The sequence below is a fragment of the Myotis myotis genome, unplaced genomic scaffold (assembly GCF_014108235.1).
Source record: "Myotis myotis isolate mMyoMyo1 unplaced genomic scaffold, mMyoMyo1.p scaffold_m19_p_11, whole genome shotgun sequence".
Lineage (NCBI taxonomy): Eukaryota > Metazoa > Chordata > Mammalia > Chiroptera > Vespertilionidae > Myotis > Myotis myotis.
Genome location: NW_023416315.1, coordinates 2,985,864 through 3,011,296, shown reverse-complemented (window position 1 = coordinate 3,011,296; position 25,433 = coordinate 2,985,864). Strand labels below are relative to the sequence as shown.

The 25,433-nt window shown below is 51.6% G+C and overlaps 2 long non-coding RNA genes across 3 annotated transcripts; both read right to left on the bottom strand.

The window, feature by feature from the left end:
• Positions 1-2,687: 2,687 nt before the first annotated feature.
• Positions 2,688-8,559, bottom strand: LOC118665908. Its single transcript, XR_004970762.1, has 2 exons — positions 3,504-8,559; positions 2,688-3,410 (listed from the first exon to the last, which is right to left on the bottom strand). It is a non-coding gene; the product is annotated as an uncharacterized LOC118665908 (long non-coding RNA).
• Positions 8,560-8,715: 156 nt separating this feature from the next.
• LOC118665907 lies at positions 8,716-20,863 on the bottom strand. 2 transcript variants are annotated; one of them, XR_004970761.1, is made up of 7 exons: positions 19,122-20,863; positions 18,147-18,642; positions 16,964-17,829; positions 15,213-15,346; positions 14,495-14,535; positions 9,106-10,418; positions 8,716-8,870 (listed from the first exon to the last, which is right to left on the bottom strand). It is a non-coding gene; the product is annotated as an uncharacterized LOC118665907 (long non-coding RNA). The 2 variants fall into 2 exon arrangements; XR_004970760.1 differs by having other exon boundaries at positions 16,964-18,642.
• Between the last annotated feature and the right edge of the window lie 4,570 nt (positions 20,864-25,433).

The following is a 25,433-nucleotide window of genomic DNA, read 5'->3' as shown; positions in this document are numbered from 1 at the left end:
GCTCCCTTCCCTCCTACCCTTATCTTCCTTTCTCCCTCCAGCTCCTTCTGGCTTATCGTGTGTGTGTGTGTGTGTGTGTGTGTGTGTGTATGCGTCTCTGTGTGTGTGGCTGTATATGAGGCTGTGTGTGCGCGTGTGTATGAGTATGTGTGCACGCACACATGCGTATCTGTATTTGTTGATACATTTTTGTCCAGAGGTCAACTCATAATACTTTATATACCACACTAAATCTCCCTTTAAATTTGCATAATTCAAATATGGAATAATATAAAATTCACAGCTCATACTGATACCGTATCATTGTTGTTGACTATATATATATACATATATATGAATATAAATAATCATATATAAATGATATACATAAATCATATGAATATATGTATATATATAAATCAGGAGCAGAGAGTGGTGGGTTACGGGGTTGGCGGGACTAAGTATCATCGTTTATCTTGCAGATCAGCAAGCTTTGCCTGGCTTAATGGTCGATATAAACTGTAACAGATGATGGAACGTGAGCTTTGCTAGGGAACAAGTGCGGAGGCATTCTGAGGATTCTTAGCTGCTTGCAGCACAATTATTATAATTCTGCCTCCCCGCTGTAATGGAGGCTACGCTGCGAGGACCCACGGCCCAGCGTATGTTCTCCAACCAGGACCCAGGCCCTTCGCCCCGGAGAGGCCACGGGCCACGGCAGCGTTATCACGGAGGACACCAGGCAGGGAGCGTGTTCGGAACCTTAAATGTTCTCTGTGTTTCAGCTGAGGCGTTTTCCCATTAAAACATAAACTGACGCTGTGTATAAAGAATTCACACTCACACACACACTCACACACACACACACACACACACACACGCTCACACACACATGCACCCACTGTACACACACTCACACACACACTCATACACACTATACACACACTCATACACGCACACTCATACACACTCATACACATTCATACACACACATACACACACTCATACAAACACTCAGACACACACACTCAGACACACACGCTTATACACACACATACACACACGCACAAACTCACACACACATACACACATACATTATACACACTCATACACACACACTCATATACACATACACACACTATACACACACATACACACACTCATACACACTCACACACACTCATACACACACTACACACACTCATACACACATACACGCTCATACACACATACACACACTATACACACACTCATACATACACATATACACACTCATACACACACTACATACACTATACACACTCGTACTCACACATACACACACTCATACACACTCATACACACACTCATACACACACTATACACACACTCATACACACATACACACACTATACACACACTCAGACACACACTCAGACACACACACACACACACACACACACACACATTTAAAGGGACAGAGGTACCCAAATGAACAGAGATCTAAAAACCGCCATGAACTCAGGGTGACCTTGAGTACGTTTTATACAGTTCCAGTCTTTCCAACTGAAAGCGCTGGTGTGTTCTCTGTGACTGCCAGGAGTGGCTGCTCCTCGGACAGCAACACCCTGAACCCACACAGGTAAGCACTCCGTGTGCTGGGCCTGGGAGCCGGCTGTAGCGACAACGTTCTTTCTCTTCCCGGGAGGTTGTCTAAGGAGACAGAGCCGCAAGCCCAGCTCACGGCTCAGCCCCGGGCTCTCGGCAAGTCCTTCGTCAGCCTCACGGTCACGGAACCATCAAAACATACAATGAATCACGCCACAGAGAGAAGCCCCTTGGCCTCCCACCCACAGGTCAACAGCCATTCCCCCGGGTCGGGTGAGGTGTCCAATCCTCAGTGCTGAGGCCCTCCTGGCTCCTTACCTTCTAAAGAGCTGCTGTTTGCTGTGGCAGCTGCAAGAAGAAAAGGGCAGTGAATGGCCACGGCGCTGGCGCGGCCGCCCGTGCCCACGCGGCCTGCAGATGCTCGGCGAATAGGGGCCCTGACGTCTGTCAACTGGCACTTGGCTCTCTGCAGGCTCTGCACAGCCGCCCTCCCTGCGCACAATAGCTCCCCATCGCCTTTCTTCCCAGGGCGGTGCTCTGAGCCCTGCGTGGGGAGGGGTGGGAGAAGGTGCTGATTTCAACAGAGACTGGGGTCTCCGAGCAGCTGGGGAGGCGCACTGGGGTTTGGAGGCCACGTGCAGAGCTTGGTGGGCGGAGGCCCCCACTGCTCTGCGGGCCTCTGTGGGGACCCGAGGCAGCGCTTGGGGAACCATCCTTCAGATCCCGGGCTGGACTTTTCCTTCCTCCTGAGCCTGCAGGAGCTGGCACTGGCTCTGGGCCCCAGCCGGGACCGTGCTTGGTGAGGTGCTTACCTCTGACTTTTCCAGGCCCTTCTCCGGGATTTCGCTAAGAAGGATTTGTTTGTAACTGCTTCTTTTTACTCTTTTTGACCCCACCTCCCCCCCACCCCTCGCCTGAACTCTGCTGTTTGTGTGTGTGTTTTGTGATCTCTCGCTTTTTAAATGAGGACTTGGAGGCCGGTCCAGACCTGGAGGACTGAATTTCCGACGTCACAGGAAGAGGGCGGGGAAGATGGCCCTCTCTTGCCCCTCCTTCCTGGGGACTTGGAGGCGTTGCTAAAGTGTGCGATACACAGACCTGTAACACATGAAACCTATATGTTTATGTTGACCTACGTCACCCCAATCGATTTAATAAAAAAAGAATTAAAGTGCGTTTTTCAAATCATTAGTTAGATTTCCTGCAGTGTCTTTGCCCCAGAAAAGGGAGGGCCTGAAAGTCTGCAGGGAAACTGGTGGGGAGGTGGGCAAGGGTGGGGGTGGGAGTCCTCTCCCTGTTGGAGCAGGGGTTGGAGCTCCCAGCCCCACCAAGGGGATCCTGACCCTCCCCCTTCCAGGTCATGTCCTGAGGTGACAGGGGCTGCAGGGCCTAGGCAGGGGTTCAGCTTCTGCTAGAAATTAGGGGGGGATATTACAAGATTGAACAGAGATATGATTGACTTAGGTCCTTCGTGGGCCCTCTCACAGCTGTGTCCACATTGGAATGAAGGCAGGTAAGAGGCCATTACAACAGGCTGGTGAGACGTGGGCCTGGCTTGGAGCCCTGGAGGTGGTGGGTCGGGGTCCGATTCCAGATGTACAAGGCATTGAATGTGGTGTGTGAGAGAGAGACGAGAGCGGGGATGACCTTGATCAGCATGTTGGCTGTGGCAGTCTTCATAGACACCAGTACAGGAAAGGGTATATGGAAGGGAAAAGTCAAGGGTCTGGTTTTGACTTGCTGCGTTTCATATGAAGATTGTGCACAGCTTGTTGGACTGGAGTTTGACCTTCAGGAGAGAGGTCAGGCAAGCGATAACAGCTGGGATCATCAGTGAGCAGATGCTGCTTGGAATTGAATGGGATTGCAAAGTGATTAGAAGAGTTGACATAGACAGAGAGAATAAAGACGGAAAGACAGAAGATAGGAAATCTCACCGTGATCTTGAAAACCTGCACATTTATCGTCAAAGTGGAGGAGAATCAAATGGCAAATGCGACTGAGATAGAGCAGACAGATAGGTGAGAGGAAGAGCAGGCGAGAGCTCGGGGTGGGAGGGAAGCCAGGGCTAAACAATGATTCACGAAGGAGGAAGTGAATGGTCAGATGTCAGATGCTACTGAGGAGCCAGGCACGATGAAGCATAAATGGATCTGCCAATGTCAAAGTCATTGGTGACATTAGTGAGGGCTGTTTTGGGAAAGTCTGAGGGGGGCAGGAGGAGGGGGGTGGAAGCCAGACTTAAGTGGGCTGGAGAATGACTCAGACCCTGTTTTCAAAGGACTCCTGACTTTTGATTCTTTTATAATTCCAGGCCTGCCCTTTGAACCTGGTCTCCCTGTCTTGATTCTCAGACTTGACTCAGCCCTAATCTGCATGACCTTCCTCCCTGCCTAATTAGTCCCTTTGGAACACAGCTCTTGGTTCAGGCCCGTGCAGAACCCAGACAGGGCCTGAGCTCCTCAGCAAGGAAAGATGATTGAAGCTGTACCCATTCAAGCAATGAGATGCGGGCCTCGGGTTTGCATCCACACTTGGCCACAAATTGCATACAATTGGAAAGTTGCTTAACTTCGGTTTCCTCATCAGTGAAGCGAGGACTGATCATCTACTGGACTGTGTCGTTGCGAGGATTATCCTTCCTGGTACATGATGGTTTCCCAGTCAATGGTGGTTACCAAATGTCCTGTCTTCTCAAAATACAACATCCCTTTAGTCATCTTTCTAAGGTGGATTCCTAAATCTAAATACAAGCTTCTAAAGGGATATGTCGTCACCAAGGAATGTAGCTGCTTCCCTGTTGACGTTTCTTGACTCATCCATCGTTTGCTGATTCAGCACCTTTCATGGGACAAGCACAGAGCCGGGCTTGGGGCAGTCGGTGATGAGAAGGAAGAGCATGGCGCTCAAAATTCACTGCAGCCGGCAGACAACTGTAACAAAAAAGTCAAGTCATAAAGAATGTGACTGTAAATTGCAGCAGGTGCTGGGCAGGAGACATACAGGGTGAGGAGAAGCAGAGCGGGGGGTTAGGGCTGCTTCCAGAAGAGTCCGTGGAGGAAGGTCTTTCTGAGATGTTGAGGTGTAAGCCGCCTTCTGAAGGGCATGAAGGAACAAGGTCACGCATCCTTCTTCACATTCACTGAGAGACTGGGCCGTATAACGTGGTGTGTTGGTGTCTTAGCCTCTTCACCAAATCCACACCTAGGTGACTGTGCATTTGTTAACTTCTGTGAACGTTGAGTGTTTTTATTTCTCCTTCACCGTCTTTCAGTGGATCAAGTCAACCACCTTTAAACATTTGCTGAGTCTAATCTCTGTGCGGGAGGAGAAATCTTAGGATCGTGCAGGTTAGAGACACATAAAGATGAAAACGAATTGACTCTGGAGGAGTCATGAACCAAGTCCTTAAACTCTCCCATGAACCAAGTCCTTAAACTTCACACCAGCTCATCGAGTTTCTTGGGGGCCACGTTTGCTCCTGGGTTCTTGGCGAAGCTCCTACAAGTGGGGGTGGGGGTAAGTGACTTCGGGACAAGAGAGGTGATGCTGTGCCCTCCTCACAGGTCCGACGGGCTATCTTCGTGAGTTCAGTGACCAGCTGAATCTGCTTCGTGCCCTCTGAGCCAAAGGATTAGCTGTAAACCTGGGAGGGAGCCTCGACAAACAGACCAGACTGACTCGTGCCCTCGCGGAGGTGGTGGTTCTCCGTCTGGCTACTGAAGGCTGTCACCTGTGCCACAGAATAAGCTGTCCCCTCACCAGGACTGCCACCTCGGCACTCCTCTGCACACACAGTTTAATCTGGGTTAGAACCGTGTCTGGAGTAAGAAGCAGGGCGGGAGGGCTGCCCACGTGCCTCCCACCTGCGTCAGGTTTATGGCCGCTCTCGAAGGTTGTCTTTGAAACACAGAGCTACCGTCTGTGGATTTGAATTTGAGGCTGACTAGGCCCATGGAAGAGAGACTGGGAGGAGTGTACGCGTGGCAACCTCTCTTCCAGGGTCTCCGCAGCTCCCCCGGGATGCACATCCTCTCCCCAGGAGAGCGTGGCGACGGGAGGCGAGTGAGAAGGGAAGCACGCCCTCAACCGATTTTCCGTCTTTAATGAGAAGTGGGAATTAGGCTGCGCCTGGCCCCTTTGTTGCAGTATCTTGTTCGCAGGGTAATTTTTTCTTATTCCTGGATTGTTTCCCCGACTCCAAGAAGAGCAGCCCTGATTCCGGGAACTCCACATCAGGCCGACCAGACAGACAGGGGCAAAGGATAGATTCGAGTTTGAGATTTTATTTTTGCTACTGAAACGCTCTCCTCAGTGGTACAGAGGAATTGCAATATATGTCTCCCTCTTCAGAAGATGAAGAGTTCGGGCGCAGAGAGGGCTCAAGAGTCGTAGGACGAGTTTGCAGGAAGCATCCAAAAAGGCGGTGTTCACACACTCTTTCTGTCCTTGCTTTCCAAACCAGCAGCCGCACCGAGAACCGAGAAAGAGGGGGAGGGGCTGGGAGAGCTCAGAGAGCCTCCCCCACTGGATACTAATTTTGGTGACAGTTGATTGACAGGCAGTGGGTGCTGTGGACAGCCCCAGAGAGCCACCAGGCAGCCCAGGGGCCTGGGTGACCCTGAGACGAAGTCACTGTATGACTCTGAGCAAATCACATCATTTATTCTCGGTCCCGACTTCCTCACTTTAAAAATGCAGTCGCACGCTAATAACTGTTATGGGCTCTCTTCCAACTTGGCTATGCTGCTGTGGGGGATAGAGAAGGCATTTCTAGGAGCAGCTACGTCCACAGCGGACCAGCTGAAGCCCTAAAAATCCACTTAGGCCTTTTATACGGGGCTGCATCGAGCAGGGCGGAGGGGCGGGTGGACGAGAGGCCGTGTGTGCCCGCGTGTGGCTGTTCCCCACTGCGGTCACTGTCATTGCTGTTGTGCTTATGATCTAAAGGATTATAATTGAAATGACGATGTTTCATATAAAATCATAACAATTTAGGCACAAAGTCGATGATGACTGGGAACACAGCCCCTTCACACGCAGGTAAAAGCCTGGGAAGGGATGGGATGCACTCCTGTGAAAACGTAGTTGTGTGTGGATGATGGAATTAAGGTGTGTTTTACCTATTTCTCTGCAGTTTTATGTTTTCCTTCGAGTATTAACTATTTCATGATCACTATAGTGAACTATAGCTGTTTGAACTATTTCGTACCTAAACGCAAAATGAACTTCTTTTATGTCCAACAATAATAGTGGTGAAATTATTACCGCGCGTTGGCCAATCCAACGAATCTTGAGAAATGCTTCCCACTTATACAGGAGGTTTTGACTTTCTCTGCAAAAACTTGCTTTTCACAGAACAATCTGAGGCAAAGACAGCACTCGGGTTTGCAGAAAAGTTTTCATTTAGGTTCTTGTGTGAATTCCATCGGCCCCTGTGGTAACAGGGAGAGAAAGCAGGAAAAGGCTTCGACTTAGCAGAATTTCGGAAATGTCAGGCTTTTGGAAAATAAATCCTCACGCTCAGGAGACTCAGCAGGGAAGACAATTCGCTGGAATTTCGGTGTCAGGCGTTCCACTCCCAGTTTCTTCTGTAGGACGAGGAATTGGAAAAAGGACACAGCTCTTTCTGGCGATAAAAGGCTCACTAACCCTCCCCTTGGTTTGAAATTCCTCAGCTTTTCTTGTTATTTACATTGGTTCTTATTCAACACTTCTCTCACTCTATAGTTCAGATAGAGTCAGCTCTTTGATTCTATTTTTAGTTCAAACCCTTTTTCCTGCCCCTGCCCCTGCCCCTGCCCCCACCAAAACGTGAAGATCCGATTTCAGGTCCAAGGCTTCTCGCGCCTGGTTTCTGGTGGGAAAATGTGTTCTCTCTCTCTCTCTCTCTCCTGCCCATGGGGATGGGGATGGCAGAGAAGACGCCTTTGGGGGGCAGAGGGCCTTGCTCCCAGCAGCGACGCGGCCCAGCTGGCCCCGTTCCGCCCGCGAACCTCATGGAAACTCCGTGCTGCGAGCTGGCAGCGGGCGCTGTCACCGGCTCCCACCCAGCAGGGCCTCTGGGCACTTCCAGTTGCAGCTGTTGCCCAGCGAGTGCCATGTCTGCTTCTGCGTCGACAGTTCCCATTGGCTCCTGGCGGCACGAGTCCCCCGAGGCTGTGGCTCCGGGGCTCTGGCGGGGCGCCCAGCTGCCCTCAGGGGGACACGGAGGGTCTCAGGGCTCCCGGCACTGGGACACTGGTCATGTGTGAGCTCGGGCCGCTCGCGGGGCCCCTCAGCCCGCCCCTGCCCAGAGCTGTGGCAATGGGCACCTTGTTGTCAGGCTCTTCTGATGAATATCATTCGTTCGTTTGTTCGTTCGTTCATTGATTCAACAGCTGTTCACCGAATCTCAGAAATGTGCCAGCCACTGCCAGGCAGCAGGGACTTCCAAAGGAATTTACCAACTGGCGGCGCCTCTGAAGGGAAGACTAGGACGGAAGATCCAGCGTAAAAGCGAAGCGAGCCCACCAGGAAGCCAGTTAGGCAGTGCCAGGAATGTGCCGGGTGAACCATAGAGTGCGAGAAGCAGAGCTGAGCCCCTCCGAGCCCCTCTCGGTGTGGGTGAGCCCGGTGGGAACGGGCTGGGGGAGCGAGAAGAGTGTGCTCCGGGGCCAGATGCAGGGGGCGGCCCGCGAGCTTCAGCATCGCCAGCACCGAGTTTCCAGGCACAGACATCATGGGAGCCAGAGCCGGACAGGGAGGCAGGGCCCTGTCGTGATGGGCATGGTGCGTCCTCTGCTAAGGAACTTGTATGTGTTCTCTGAGTATTGTCTCTGCAAGCGAGAGAGAAATACCGGCTCTAACTCAGAACTGAAATTCTACAAGGCAATTCCCTGGTGGTGTGGGGGGCGGCTGGAGAAGACGCCTGACATGCGTGTAGAGCAGCGGTTCTCAACCTGTGGGTCACGACCCCTTTGGGGGTCGAACGATCCTTTCACAGGGATCGCCTAAGACCATCGGAAAACACATATATAATTACATATTGTTTTTGTGATTAATCACTATGCTTTAATTATGTTCAATTTGTAACAATGAAAATACATCCTGCATCAGATATTTATATGACGATTCATAACAGTAGCAAAATTACAGTTATGAAGTAGCAACGAAAATAATGTTATGGTTGGGGGTCACCACAACATGAGGAGCTGTATTAAAGGGTCGCAGCATCAGGAAGGTTGAGAACCACTAGTGTAGAGGGTTGGGTGTATTGAGAGTGCCCGTTGGAAGTCCTGGGGAAATGTCCCGGGTGGGGCCACCTTCTTTTTTTTTTTAAATATATTTTATTGATTTTTTACAGAGAGGAAGGGAGAGAGATAGAGAGTTAGAAACATCAATGAGAGAGAAACATCGATCAGCTGCCTCCTGCACATCCCCCACTGGGGATATGCCCACAACCTAGGTACATGCCCCTGACTGGAATCGAATCTGGGACCTTTCAGTCTGCAGGCTGACGCTCTATCCACCGAGCCAAACCGGTTTCGGCAGGGCCACCTTCTTTCAGAGGGACAGGCGCTGAGGGCCAGTGGACCTGTGACACCCAGGGAGATGGGGCGTAAGCGAAGCCCAGGGCAACCATGGAGGTGGCCATGGGCATGTGAAGGCTGGCATCCGGGTGGAACATGCTTGGTCCTGAGAGTTGGATGCCCGTGCAGCCTCCCTGAGTTAGTTGGGTGGAGGTGAGTAGGGAGGTGTTGGTAGCTGAGATCCCATGTGAGATATTGAGCCATTGGACCTTGATTTTTAAATCCTATCTGCAGGTTGGTAAACATTTGGGGAACAGTTGGATTTGTGTACTGAGGTCCAGACATGGTGTACTATTCGGTGAAAGTGTTTGTCACACAGGAGAGTATTTCACTCTTCAGAGTGAACGTTTATTTCTTCCTGACAAAGAAAGTACAACTCAGAGAGGCTGAGCAATCCCCTCCCCCCCCACCTCACACCTTACACCTCACACCCGCTGCTGGTCGGGGAGAGAACCCCAGCATCTCGGATTAGCTTCCAAGTCTGTCTCCTAACTGAGAAGTCATTGAATTTCTCCTGGGAGCACAGTAGTCACTTGGGATGACGAAATTCAAATATTGTTCCTATTGAACAAACACAGCAAGTTTCTGTAATAATATTTGTATAAAAATGTGGTTTTCAGCCGCCAGTCACTTCAGGGTGAGACAGGTCCCTGATTCTGTTCCCACCCCACTCTATTTATTTTTCAAAACCATAAAAAAAATGCAAGCATATAAGTTCCAAAACACAGATGCATTCACACACACACACACACACACACACACACACACCAGGAAACACAACATGAGGTTTTCATAAACAGTACTTGGCCACGGGGTGTGTCTTCTGGATTAAGTACTCCACAAGCATCATGCCATATCGTCTTCAGAATGATATTTCTTTTCTGTGGCGTGTGGGCAATTTCGCAATTATATAATGCCCGTGCCTATTAACTTGTGAGAGTGGTTCAAACCGTATTTCATTGTCATAAAAAACGGCGTTCAGTGCCCACATGCGTGGTGTGTCATCGCGGACCCCGGGGAAGAGCCGTAGCGCTAACACAGGCCTTGCCCGTGGGCAGCTCACAAGCAACCAATGGTCCGTGAGGCGACAGTGGGAAAGAGAAAATGAATGGACTGAGCAAGATGAAAGGTATCCCTACAGGTCCTCTGGTGGGAATACACCGAGGTTTCCTTCCCACCTCCCTCCCACGGAACTCCTGCCTCTCACCGGGCACTTGCTGTGCCGCCACCAGCTTCCCGGAGGCTAGTGAACTCCTGAAGAATCTCCCTGTTTCATTTGAACTGAAACGAGAGAAATGTGCAGTCAGTCGGGGGTTGATGGTTGTGCCGCAGAGAGGAAGAGAGAGGAAGACCCGTAAGTCCCTAATGTCGAGGTCCAGGGAGCAGCAAAAACCCCAAGTACCTTTTCGTGTTACTTGGCGGTGGCAGTATTTCCTGGGCTGTACGATTTATTTCGGCATCCCTCCCAAGAAGAGCCCCCAGGAATCCCTCTCCTTACACGTGATCGAAATAGACTTTGTCATTCACAACCTCACAAGCGATTTGAACACAAAGAAGTGATTAGTATACAATATACATGGTATGCCTACAGAGCAGCGAGGTCAATCCATAACCACCTGTTTAGATTGCAAAGAACTTGGCAATCATGGGGATTAGACCACCTGGCGATGGAGACCTACCTGAAGCTGGAGGTGCCTCTGCAGGAACGTAGGGAACATACGCCAGGATGGCTAGGACTGTGGGCAAGACTGGACTGGTGGGTGCCAACTCCAGGACTCTGTGATGGTCAGTTATGTTATTACACAATTAAGCCATGTAAATAGATGGGGACACGCAGGTCAACTGTACAAATATTAGACGTAGATTCCATGAAAGATGTAGATTAGGTATCCCTGTTAATACAAGAGTCTTTGGTGTGGCGCCAAGTCCAAAGTGAAAATATATGAGTTTGTATGCGCAGAGATTAAGATAAGGTGAGAAATTAATGTCTGCTTCTTAATGACCGGGAAAATTTCCAACTACTCATAGAAATTAAACATCTCTGTGCTCTTGTTTATTTGATACATAAATGAAAACCTAGGTTACTAGCACCCTGCAGTGTTCGACTTCAATAGCATTTTCTACAAAGATGTAAAGAAAATGACTGTTGAGCCCTGACCGGTTTGGCTCAGTGGATAGAGCGTCTGCCTGCGGACTCAAGGGTCCCAGGTTTGATTCCGGTCAAGGGCATGTACCTTGGTTGCAGGCACGTCCCCAGTAGGGAGTGTACAGGAGGCAGCTGATCGATGTTTCTCTCTCAACGATTTTTCTAACTCTCTACCCCTCTCCCTTCCTCTCTGTAAAAACAAACAAACAAACAAAAAAACAATAAAATATATTTTAAAAAATGACTGTTGAATTGATGAAAATGAATTGAGTAAGGTTCTATTTATTAAAAACATTTTTCATTAAAATAAATACCATCTCGGTCACCAGGTCCATATTATTCCACTTTTCACCTTTCACAAAGGGGTTACATGTCCTGGGCAATAACATTTATATCTTTTCCGTTAATCACTATTTACTACAATGATTTCTTCCCATAGTTATATCCTTAAAATAAATGGGATACTCAACACCAGTGAATGTGATATTTAGATTGGTAGATGGATTTCATTAAGCACTTTTTGTTTAAATATCTTATTTAAAATATCTTATTGGTGAAATAGTCTCTAGATTCTTACCTGGCTGAGACTATTCTTGGCCTTTTATTTGAAGGACAACCTGAGTGTGTACCAGTTCTGACGGCCTTTGGTCCGCTGTCTTTGGCATTTCTTGTTATTGTAAATAACCTGACTCTCCACCCGCCACCCCCTCATAAAGGTAACTTGTTTTTTCTACCTGGATTTTTCATGATTCCTTATCTGAAAGTACAGCAATTTCACTGGCTGTGTCTTGCTGTGCATTTTCTTGAATGTGTTTATTCTGGGACAACCTATATAATCAAGTATCTCTTTATTTCAGAAAAGCTTTGCTGAACCATGAGTATTGTCTGTTACTTCTTCCTGTTCTGTTCTTAAGAGACAACAATCCACTCCCTCCCGCCCCTCCCCGCACCCACTATGGGAGCCAATAGCAATGGCCAGTTGATAGTCTTTCTCCCCCAGTGGTCCCCTACATTGAGGTGGGTCTTCATGGGGACCCACATTTGAGCCCAGACTGTGTAGGACTCAGCAGGTATGTGTCACTGCTTGCCATATGGGATTTGGAAATTACTTTGACTCATAAAATGGTGTTTCCCCCTTTCCCTTTCATCTTGTTGTGGTGGCTTTTGAAGGGTCTGAGGCAGGAGAAGCGAGCAAAATGCTAGGCACTTTCTTCTTTAATAGAAAGTGCCCATGACCTCGTCGTCGCCTTGCCCTCCTGCTCTGGCAGGGTGCTGACACAGAGTTGGATAACAAATTATAACGCCCCGTATAAGGCGGAAGTCATCGGAAATGACTGCGGCTACAATCAGCTGGAAGAAGTGACCGAGGCCGGCTCGGACCACCGTGATGGAGTGGCCACGAAGAACTTATTGGATAGTTGCCACTGTTTCCTGAATTTCCCACACACAACTCAAGTGAAGGCATCATAAACAACCCATTCCCACTGGGAAAATGGCTGAAATACATGGGTCGTTACAGTCCAGTGATTTTGGTTGTAAGAAGATAGCTATTCGCATTAAGCTTCCAGGGTCTGTCAAGTTTTCTTGTAATTACTCTTACATTTCATGGGGAAAAAGAAATAAAAGGACTTCCAGGATAATGTTGGGGTTTTTCTCACTGATCTTGTTCTTTGTATTCAACACAGAACTGGGCGCCCAAGGTATGATATGTGGGCCCTTCTTTTCTGAGGATACAGGTAAAATCATAGCAAATTATTGTGAAGTTTAGAATTCTGAAATCCTTTTGTCTTAGGTACAAATATTCAAACAAGTCTTTGTTGAACTTGACAAATGCTAAGGAAAAGGATAGACAAACGAAACGGGGGACTGCTTTTGTGCGCTGCTGGTGGGAATCAGCGAGGTACACCCGTTGCGAGTGGGAGCTGGCTATTAACGTTGAAAGGGCATTTCCCGTGAACCCGTAATGTAACTTCCCGAGTTAGACCCGACAGAAACTCATGCCCACATGCACAAGACACAAAGTATTTGCAGCAGCACCGCAATAGCTCCAAATTAGGAACAACCAAACGTCCGCCATCGAGAGCAGAATGGATGAACAAACCACGGTAATTCATAGGAGGACGTGCGTGGGTAGGTCGGCCAGCGGGGACTGTGGCTTCCCTTTGGCGTTCTTTCCCAACCAGCTATGGCGGCGTTGGCTTTTGCTCACTGTAGCACCTGTCCCAGGGGTAACCTTCTGCAGGGACTGACAGGGCCCCGCCTCCCTTAACTTCCCTTAGATCCTGTTCCTTCTCTCACAGATTATAGATTTGTCCTTCTGCAGTTTGATACTGTCTCAGTTTTATTTTTCTGATGTTCCTCGAATTATCTGTCACATTGTTCATTTCTCGCTAGTTTTTTCTTAGGGATATTTCAAGGGTGGGAGTGCCGGCACCGCTGACTCGCAAATCATGAGAATATCTTATATAATAAAAGGCTAATATGCAAATCGACCAAACGTCAGAACGACCAGTCACTATGATGCACACTGACCACCAGGGGGCACACTCTCAGTCAGATGCCAGGCTCACGGCTGGCAAGCACAGCAGCAGTGGAAGGAACCTCTCCCGCCTCCACGGCAGCACTAGGGATGTCTGACTGACAGCTTAGGCCTGCTCCTCTGAGCCGGCAGTCAGACATCCCCTGAGGACTCCCAGACTGTGAGAGGGTGCAGGCTGGGCTGAGGGACACCCCACTCCCCCAGTGCATGAATATCATGCATGGAGCCTCTAGTAAAACAATAGTTAAACATACAAACAAAATAATTGACAAAAGAGTAAATAAGTTGGAAAATGTTTTTAGCTTCTATGGGAAAATGTATTTGTTATTTAAACTAAGGAGGGTCCAAAAAAAATAAATAAATAAACTAAGGAGTGCCAATGAGGTCTCCAAACTTCACTGTGGAAATTTTTCCCAGAAGAAAATATTTTTCCTAGGCAAGCATTAGACGATGGTCAACATCGGTATTCCCAAATAAAATTTCACGTAAAAGGCCGATGAGATGCCTTTTATGCTTCATGGGATGGTACAACAGCTGGCGTGTTGGAGACGAAGGGCCCCACTCACCCATATCGGGTCATGCAAGTCAACACAGTGCTTCCCGCAATTAATTCAGCCGCATTGATCATGGTAGACATAACAGACAGACATGCACACTGACAGACACAGTTACCTGTTGCTCAGAACTCTCCTTCTGGGGATTTAAACTGAGGCCTTTATTTAAAAGTAAAAAGATGATTATTGTAGTATTTGTATAATAGCAACATTTTGCTATCAACCTCAATATTTGAAAAAAAATTAAAATGGAAATAAGTTATAGGATGCAGAACTTAATAATTGTGGAGTTTATGCAACATGCAAGTGCTTGAGCTACAAGCAAATGCCATACTCATTTCTGTGTCAGGAATATAACTCTGTAGAAGTTACATTCTTTTCTGCAACAAAACAATGGAACTCGTTTGCCATATCGGGATAGTAGCATCAATTTAACTGAACAACAATGAAAGAAGCATCCATTGTCAATGTACTGTTATGGAATGTTGCATTGGTAATACTGAAATACTTACGACGGACATGGGTCGTATTAAAGGGCTTTGCCAATGTCAGTCCCAGTCTCTCCCAACCCCAAACTGCCACCTGCCCTCCCCACCCCTCTGAGCCTGTGAGGCTCACACCTGGGTATCCGGGCAGCTGCCCCGCATTCTGCCTGTGTGTGGGGCAGGGTCTCCTTTGCCGCGTCCCCTGGGCATGTGTAGGCTCTTGGAAATCATTGGCCTCCCTATGAAGAGGCCCAACTACTGCTCCGCCTGCCATTTCTAAAAACTCCAGCCCGGACGCGGTGGCTTCTGGGTGTGTAATTCGCCTGTTTCGCAGCCCTCCGCCTGACTCACCCGTGGGTGCAGGTGCTCGCCGCCCGACCCGAGACGGAGCAGGATGTCCTGAGAGCAGAGGTTCCCGGGCGTGTGTCCCCGCCCTGGGACCGGGTGGTGTGGGTTCGCGCTGGCGAGGAGAGCCGTGTGCTGAACTGTGGAGACATAGCTGGAATAGTTGGCATCTGCCGGTGGGTCGGCACATTCCAAGGACACGCTCAGGTGTGCAGTCGCCTGGGCTGTTGCAACCCATCGAAACGGGATTGGAATAATCTCGAGCAGTGCAAAGCTCAGGCACCTCATGAAGCCATTTTCTGTGGACTCCCCGCTTAGCTAATGAATGTGCCCCAACCCCTGCCCCCCAAGTGAATGAACTAATCAGGGTTCTAGATGAGCTACCATGATCGGACTTGTCTCATTTATTCTTTTAATCTTATAACAACCGCTGTAAGCGTGGGCCAGACCCTGAGCTGAGCAATTGACTTCATTTAACCCCCGGGACACAGTTCCGATGTCTATGTGCGGCAGTTACAGCCTGGGGAGTGGAGACCGGAGGGGCTTGGGGCCTGGCCCTGTACGGAGAAGCCTGAGGAAGGGCCGGGCTTGGTAAGTTGCACGGCTCCACCGTGACCCCAGACAGCTTCCTTCCAGAGCCCACGCGTGTCCTTAACCCCCGTGCTGTGTGCTGTACGACCAACGCGGACAAACGAAACTTGGAGAAGTCCAAGCAGAGGGCCCGGCATCCTAGCGCCGACGTACCCTCTTCTCAGAGCGCGTCCCCGGGTCTCGCCCACCTGCCCTCTGCCCGCCTCCGCTGCCTGGGAGGGAAGCTGCCACTACAGGGCCAGGGCGGTGGGGGCGTCAGCGGCTGGGTGGCATTGCTCAGATGCCAGGGGAGATTTTTCCCGGACGCGTCTTCGCCACCTGCCTCGTATCTGTCCCGATGCTGGCATGTTCCCATCGTGTCTCATGAGGTAGAGGACTCAGTTGACACCATGGTCCTAGGGGCCCCGGCCTTCCTGAGTCAGTGAGGGGAGCCCAGGGCAGGCCAGGTCTCTAGACCAGATTTACTTATTTTAAAAAATAGATATTTTCATCGATTTCAGAGAGAAAGGGAGAGAGAGATAGGAACATCAATGATGAGAGAGAATCATGAATTGGCTGCCTCCTGCACGCCCCACAGTGTAGATGGAGCCCACAACCCAGGCATGTGCCCTGACCAGGAATTGAACGGTGACCTCCTGGTTCATAGGTCGACGCTCAACCACTGAGCCACACCGGCTGCACTATCTGGAATTTTTTAAGGAGGTGGTTCCCCTAGCTTGCCGACACCAGCAGGTGCAAAGTGACTGCAGCTCTGAGCTGAAGTGCCATCAAATCAGGTGACTGTCAGGTTATTGCGTCTCTCTCTTTGGTGTTGGAAAAGCAGAGAACAGAGAGGTGCCTCCACGCCCCCAACACCCCCGGCATTTTATCCGAAGGGCCCATGTTTTAACACTGCTTGCTGTTTTATCACCACCACCACCACCACCACCACCACCCCACCCTGTACAGGTAGAGAGAAACCCCAGGTGAGCTAATAGGCAAGAAACTAAAACGACCACTCATCGAGGAGTCTCTACTGAACAGAACGAGGGGAAGGGACAGAAGGGAACTTCTAGGATAGAACCCTAACAACATGTCACATAACCTACAAGAGTGAGCGAGTTTAAGGAGCCGCACCAAATGTTACCCCCATTTTGAAAAACGGGATTTGTCTTTTCCTCACTGACCTGCAGTTCTCCGTATGTTGTGGACGCGAGCTCTCCGTTGGAAATATGTGATACAAGCATCTCTTCTCTGCAGCTTCTGTGTCATTCCCCTAATGGCACCTCGAAGAATAGATTTTCTTTTTTTAAATTTTACTTTTCAATTACAGTTGACACTCGATATTATTTTGTAAGCGTGTCCGGTGCACAGCACGGAGCTGAGACAATCACCTGCGTCACAAAGTGGTCCCCCGACATGTCAAGTACCCGCCTGGCACCACACGCCATTATTACACGGCTATTGGCCATATTCCCTGTGCTGTGCTGCGCATCCCCGGGACTATGGTGTAATTACCAATCCGTGCTTCTCAACCCCTAGCAATAGATTGTCTTAAGTCAATGTGGTCCAATTTGTTGTATTTGTGTGCGTGTCCCGTGTAAGAAATATTTGCCTCCATAAATCTTGAAGATGTTCTCATCTGGGTTCTCCTATGAGATTCATGGTTTCGCCCTCCATGCCCCTCCACGGGACATCTGGAACTGATCTTGTTCTGTGCGGTGAGGTCGGAGCCAGGATGACATGTTTCTGTGAGGGTCGGCACTGACCCCGCCCTGGTGGCTGTGCTCCCGGGGTCTGTTTCTGGGCTCTCTGCTCCCCAGTCGGCCGGCTGCCCGTCTTTATCACGTTGCGTTATCTTTATTGTGAGCTGTGTCCTGGGCCTTGACCACGGGCAGCGCCACGCCTCCGCCCCGCTTTCCCCATCAAGGCTGCCTTCCCCGCTCCTGACCTTCTGTATTTCCCAGTAAATTTTAGAATCAACTTGTCAACGTCCACACACGTTCCCACACCTGCTGGGGTTCGGGGGGATTTCATGGCTGCGATAGATCGCCTGGAGGAAAACGGTGACATGTTTACAATATTTCATCTTCTGGTCCACGGATACGATAAATCAGTCTTTATAACAACAACGCTTTGCAGTTTTTTCTGTAGAGGCATTGCATATATTTTGTTTGACTTATTCCTGGGTATTTGATGTTTTTCAATGCCTTTGCCTATGGTATCTTGTTAAGTTTTTCATTGGTTGCTGTTGCATAAAGATGCGATTTTTTCTAACACCTTACAAAAGCAGTTACACATACAGAAAATGCAAACAAGTGTGCAGCGAGCACTCCCACGCAGCCACCCGGATTGAGTGTCAGAAGTCACCTCGTTTACTTTTGCACAGTCATCCAGTGGCCACTCGCCCAGCATCGGAAGGCGGGAGACCGCGTCCAGCGCACGGACACGCGGGCAGAACCGGAGGTCCGTCTTACTCAGTTGACCCGTTCAAATGCTCATCTCCTTTAGCAACACCCGCAGGGCCAGGCCCGGAACAACACTTAGCCCCGCGGCCCAGGCGAGTGGACACCTACAGTGACCATCACGGGGAGAAGAGCCCAGACCTCGGAACGCAGTGCTCAGGACGCCCTCCCTGCCCTGCCATTAGCAGCTGTGAGCCTCAAGAGCACCTACCTGCCTGCCAGACACACTTTTATGAGAAACCTCACCCGCCGTCATGCTGTGTCGGCTCCAGTTCCCACCCCGGGGTGCTCGTCGTTGAGTCCCTTTCGTCCGCGGAGCCCCATGGCTCTAAGAATTCTGACCAAGTCCAGGGTCTTTGGGAGGAATTTTTTTTCCTTGCTGGCTCACCAGGTCCCATCACCTTAAAAAAAATCTTTATTGTTGAAAATATTACACATGTCCCCCCTTTTCCCTCATTGACCCCCTCCAGCCCACCCCACCCCACCCCACCCCAGGCCCTCACCACCCTATTATCCATGTCCATCGGCCATGCATATATGAACACAAGGTCTTTGGCTGATTACCTCCCACCCACCCACCCTCCCCCGCCTTCCCTCCGAGATTCTGCACTCTGTTCCATGCTTCGAGTCTCTGGGTCCACTCAGTTCATCAGTTTATTTTGCTATTTAGATTCCACATATGAGTGAGATCATGTGATACTTGTCTTTCTCTGACTGGCTATTTCTCTTAGCATAACACTCTCCAGGGCCCTGCACGCTGTCTCAAAGGGTAAGAGACCCTTCTTTTTCACTGCTGCATAGTATTCCACGGTGTGAATGTGCCCCAGCTTTTTCATCCACTCGTCCGCCGATGGGCACGTGGGCTGTTTCCAGGTCTTACCTGTGTAGATTGGGTTCCACCACTTTGGGACTGTCTTTGTCCGAGTCTGAGCCCACGTCCTGGTAAAGGGCACAGGGAGACCTTCCAGGCGAGAGCGTGGCTTCCGGGAACAACGTGAGCACCGATGGGACTCTGCCCGCAGTCCTGTTGGGCCGCTTTCTGGTGGGAGATTCTACATGACCTGCCGCTGACAAGGGAGAGGCTGGGCGAGAGGAAGAAGACATGTCCCTTGTATCGTTGGCCCTTCAGCCGTGCGTCTCTTCTTAGAGCTCCAGGCTGCTCAGGGCTGTTTTTGCAGCTCACTGTCCGGCTGGCAGAGATGCTGCCATGGCCCCGGGGAGTTGCCGGGGGCGGGGGGCAGTTTCTGTGTCTGTGCCTTGCACGCTGAGCCCAGGGCAGGGGGGCAGTGTGAGAGGGAGGGGGCTGGGGGGGAGGGGCTCGGCGCCAGGATGGATACTCAGAGCGGAGCCGACTCACTGCCCAGCCGCCACCCGGCTATGACCTTTGGGCTGGTTGTTTAAACTTCTAAAAGCTCTAGGATCAGAGCTTTCATTTCAGATGTGGTTCTTTGATCGTTTTTTAAAAATAGCTATTTTTTTTCAAACACAAGCTCTGAGATGGGAAATGCCATCTCTACTGTACAGGTCTTATGCAAATGATAATAATTAATAATTAATGATAACAGCTCAGGGTCTTACATCATTTGCCTTAGTTCACCCACTTGGCAAGACGCAGGGCTGGGGCTGGGCTCTCTCTGGTCCTTGCCATGCGGGAGCAGGTTCATGTTGTTGTCTGACCATGAACTGACGAGAAAGGGAATGACATTTTTCTTATCAGCTTTGCTCCTTTCTGCTGCACAACTGTTTTCCGCAGCAGTTTTCACTGCCCATGGCGACTTCCAGGGGCTCACCTGTCTCCACATCCTGGCTCCGCCATCCTGGCTGTGGGTCCGTCACGGGACAGCGAGAGCCCACTGCCCATGGCTCCTTCCACTCGGACGGCAGCCCTCCAGGCAGAGCGCACCGGCCCTGCCCAGCAGCCCACAGTCAGCTTCCCCGTGGCAGCCACCCCACAGCAGGCAGCCAGGAGGCGGCAGGTGGCACAGCAGGGTAAATGAACATGAATCCCTTTCCTTTCTTCAAATGCAACAATGCTTTGTGGGAAGGCGCCTACTTTCTTGCTGCTGTTTCTAGATGGTTCTTCTGTCCCTCATCTCATTGGATATCTCGGTGACATCTGGCACTGCGCCCGCTTCCCGCTGTTGAAAAGTGTCTTGTGTGTTGGTTTTCTTGTTGCATTCTCTCCCCTTGAGGACTTTTATTTTTCACCTTCCTTTTCGGCCTCTCATTTATTTCTCCTGGAGCACTGGTATCCCCAAGGCTGTCTGCATTGCCCCCTCCTCCCCCATGACCTCATCCAAACCTGGACGACTGCTTCTTGACTCGTCTCTTCCAGGAAACAGAGCCTGAGGAAGGACACGTAGAGCTGAATAGCAACGCCTTTCCGCCCCTGATGAGTAACAGGCCCAGGCCTCACTGGAACTGTCAGGTTACTGTCCGCCAACGGCCCCAAAGGGAGGCGGGCTGACATGTGTGCCTGGCGATGGAACTACATAACATCGCCCATGTATTTTATTGATAAAAACTTGAACTTGAGCCCAACGGGTGTGGCTCAGTGGTTGAGCATCAACCCATGCACCAAAGAGTCAGTGGTTTGATTCCCGGTCAGGGCACATGCCTGGTTGAGGGCTTAATCCCCAGTAGGGACATGCAGAAGGCAGCTGATCAATGATCCTCTCTCATCATTGATGGTTCTCTCTCTCTCTTTCTCTCTCCCTTCCTCTCTCTCTAAAGAATCAATAAAAACATACCTAAAAATATTTGAATTGAATTGGATCAAAAATCTAGATTTAATTACGAGTTTCTAGGAAATATAGAGGATAGTACACAGTCAACAACATCTAGAATATGTCCAATTCTACAGGACTAGCAACTCACTATCTTCAACAAATAAATTGGGGAAGAGGAAGGAAGGAAGAAAGGAAGGAAGGGAGGGAGGGAGGGAGGAAAGAGAGACAAGGAGAGGGAGGGAAGGGGAGAGAGGCAGAGAGACAGCAAGAGAGAGAGAGAGAGAGAATAGATTTAAAATAAACCTTAAGAGAGATTCTTGATTGAAACAAACATTAAAAAAAGTCCAAGTGCTCATTGGGGGTATGTGTACACTAACTGGATATTGGATAACATTAAGAAATTGTTAATGTTTTAGCTGTGATAAAGGTATTGTGGTTATTTTTTTAAACCCCAAAAACCTTAACTTTTGAAACATTTAAGGGTGAAAAGAGATAATGGCTGATATTTAGTTCAAAATAATCCAGGCTGGGGCGTCGGCGAGGATATGGGTCAAACGAGACGGGCCATGGGACGGGGCTTCCGCAGCTGGCGAGCAGGCCTCCTGGAGGGAGTGACGGTGACCGCGTGCTGAGCCGTGTGCGTCCGAGGGCGGATGGTGCTGGTGGGGACACACGGGCAGGGCCCTGAGCGGCTCCCTGTGGAGGACGTGCCGGAGGCCGGCAGGGAGGGGGGTGTCTGGAGGGCAGAGTGCTGAGAGCAACAGAAAACGGACTGGGAGGGAACGTGACCTCAGGCCTGTGAGGCCTGCGGGCCACCGATGAGATTCGGCTTTTACGTCTCATCCCTTTGGGAGCCATGGGCGCGCTTTGGGCGAGGGCATCTCCTCACTGACTCACGTGTGGAGCGCCGTGTGGACTGCAGGGCGGGCGGGCGGAGGCACAGGTGGCGGTGAGGCCGTGGGCTGGGGGCCCTCCCGATAGCTCAGGAGTGTCCGCTGGCTCACGGCGGGGGCAGCCAGGACGAGAAGCGTGACTTCTGAACGTCCAGTGAAGGCAGAGCGGACGGAATTGACATCACGTGGTGAGAGAAACACAGGCGTCAAGGATGAGGTGACTGATCCTGGCCTGGCACGTAGTGGGCACACAGCACACACCTGCTCAACTCTGACCTGTTCTTCTTCACTGAACTGCGGGCTGGCATCCCGTCTTCCCCGACGTCACAGCGTCACAGCTCGCGGGGTCCTGGTCGCCTGCAACAGGAGGGCCCCCGACAGTCCTCCCACGCCGAGGGCTTTACTGGGCCGGGCTGCGTGCTGAGGGATGAAGTGCTCGCTGTGCCGCTGGGCTCTCTGGGGCGCCCTCGCCAGTTCCCAAACCCCCGGCCACGGGGCCACGAGCCTCAGCTGCGGAGCCGGTGGGACCCAGCCCAGAGCCCGGGCGCCTGGCGGCTTGCTGCGCAGGAGCAGGCGGGCGCGGTGGGAAACGGAGACCGCAGAGGCACATGGCCCGCTGTGTGCTGGCTGCCAAGCCCCCCCGGGGAAGGGCACAGCCATTGTCTGCGGGGAACAAAGACGGATCTTGCCCCAAACGAAGAATAGGCAGACCCGGGCTCTCGGGCTCCGTCAGACGGCCTGTGTGCGGAGGGTACAGATGAAGGGCCGCGGGACGGCCAGGATTCCGGCCGGACCTCCTCCGCCTCCCGGGACGCCAGCTGCCGGGTTGACTGCCGTCCAATGTGCCGGCGGGGAGAGGAGGCAGCCAGGCCTGGCGGTTGGATGGCCCTTTGTTCCTGCTTCCAGGAGGGCAGACGAGACTCCCGCTGCCCCGGGCTGCTCAGGCCATGGCACAGGCCCTCGGGCGCCCTGTCGGCGACCCCAGCACTACCCCTCGCCTGGCCAGCCTGGCGTGGCTCCCCTCACGCCTCAGGGAGCAAACTGAACATGTCCTTGTGCCACAGCAAATACAGCAGCCGCCCGTGTGTGTGCTGCTTGTAAAGGGCTGCTTGGTGGTCTGACTGAGAAAGTGGGAAAAAGACTTCATATGTCATGTGCCAGTCACATGCCAACCCAAACTGAAGCATATGTGTGGACTCTGCATTCTGCTTGGTGAGCTTGGAAAGTATGCATCTCCCCGTCTTTTCCACGGGGCTATGTGTGTGTGTGTGTGCGCGCGTGCACATGCATGTGTGCACATGTCCATGTGTGTATGCGTCGATGCATCTAGGTGCACATGTGTGTGTTGTATGTGTGTTGGCACACAGCTTCCATGCTCTGCCAGGTACCTTACAACTCTGCCTTGTCCTCTGCGTCCTGCTGGGCAGAGCCTCACAATCCGCTGGAGGCGATTGCTCAGGTTTCCTCAGCTCTTCCAGGCGTGTGCATGGCCGTTGATCATCTGTGGGGTTCGCTGGAGCTGCACACGGCTCCTGTGGGCACCCCCTCCCCAGAGCTACCTTTGAAGCCCTTTGGTTACCCTATTGCTTACCCACCTGCTTCCCGAACCCCAGCAGCCACAGGTGAAGGTTCTGACGAGCATCCCTGGAGAAGACCCTCCCCCCTTGGCACCCGGTGACCCTAAGTCAGGTGAATGAAGGCAGCCTTGCAAGTAGGTCTCCCGAGGCTGTGGGCAGGTCAGAGAATGGCATCCCTGGGCACGGGGCTCCCCCTCCACTGGCTGCCAGGTGTGTACCGCCCGGGCTGCGCTGTCGGTTCCCCGGGCTCCTGCAGAGTGGGGCCGGGCTGGGGAGGGCAGGGGCACAGGAACAAGGTGCATTGAAGCGCCACACAACCCGCCGCTATTCCTCCGGACAGCCCGCAGTTTGCCTGGAAGGAACGCTCCCAACATTGCTGGAACATTCCGGTTCATTTCCTGAGTTCTGAAAATATCACTTCTGCCCATTTTTGCCTTCGTCCTCGTTGTGTTAAGGAGAAGAGACTTTTTGCCATTTCCTTCCTCTCCCACGTCCACGGACATCACTCACTGAATTCGTATTTGGTGATAAAATCTACATTAAGTTACACGTCTCCAATGCCACAGTCGCTGCCTCACCGGGCCACCAGCTGCAGGAGGCCGCCCGTCCTGGCGCTCCAAGGCCTTCAACCGCATCCCCAGTGTCCCGAACATGAGCAGGACTGAGGTGGGTGATTGACAGGCGTGGTCAAAGCCAGCGAGCTCGGAACTGCACCCACAGACTCCCGACACCCCAGCACACCTCCCCCTCCAGAATGGGCGCATCGCAGGGGCGCAGGTGTGGCCACCACAGGGACAGGGCGTCCCCGGAGGCGCCCACAGCCACGGGGCGGGCGTCAGGCTCCTGCGCAGCCCCTGACGGTCGGTCGGGCCACATTCTCCGTGACCTCGCTCCTCCCCCAGGGTGATGTGACTCTGAACGAGAGGGAGCGTTTTAAACGTTGTTGCTTCTCTTGTCAGTGAAAACGCGCACACACGTACACACAGGGATGAAGTCAAAATACACAGCAGGTCCCGTGTCTTCGGGCAGGAACACAGACAAGGCCTTTATCCAGTTCCAGCGCATGTTTCAGTTGTACTGTCAGGTCGTCTTGAGTTGTTCACAGAAAGAGATTAACTCCCTGGATACGGACAACCAAATAGCACACATCCCCCCTGCCTCCCAGCCCGTCCAGCCTCCTTCCAGCACATGCAGGGCTGAGGAGCGTATGCATACACACTCAGTCCTCTGAGGGCGCCCTGAGAAGGGGGGGGGGGGGGGGACGGACTGCGTTTCCTTTGAGGGGATCTGGCTCATACCTGAGCTATTTTTTTTAATTGATAAATTTTTAAAAACATGGTTTTATTGTTGATAGTATTACAGATATCTCCCCTTTCCCCCCTCCCCACTCCTCAATAGCCCCTCCCCCCAGGACTTCACCGCCCTATTGCCCGTGCCCATGGGCTGTCATATGGGCATATAAACTCTTTGGTTTCTCTCTTCTCATCCCCCCAGCCCCACACGGGGGTATGTCAGTCTGGCCCATGCCCCCCGGCATCACCCTGAGCTTTGAGAGCAGGAAGTTGGACAGACACAGGGAGAGTCTCTGCCTGGACTTATCCCGCCCTGAGGGCCACGCCCGCCCCCCTCCCCCTCCAGAGGCGCAGCCCAGGTATGCACAGGGCGGGGCCCAGGCTGATCTCAGCTGAAATCGGGAGTGACTGTTCCCAGCCTCTCTGGGCGGCACTGTTTCTTCTTACCGGCACTTCCCTATCACCTAGCCCCCCACCCCCTTTTTAAATGAGAACTGTTTCCCGTGGAGAGATTGGAGGTGTTCGTCATTTGTCAGCTCCACGAAAGGGGAAGGCTTCCCAGACCATTTGTGTCCAGGTGTGACAGATGGAGCAGTGCGGTTGGGGCCGAGGGTCCTTCCCGTCACCCTCACCGCCCGGTGCCTTCCCAGGCAAACCCGAGTGTGTGCACCTCACACCCGGGTGCGAGCGGACTCCCCACC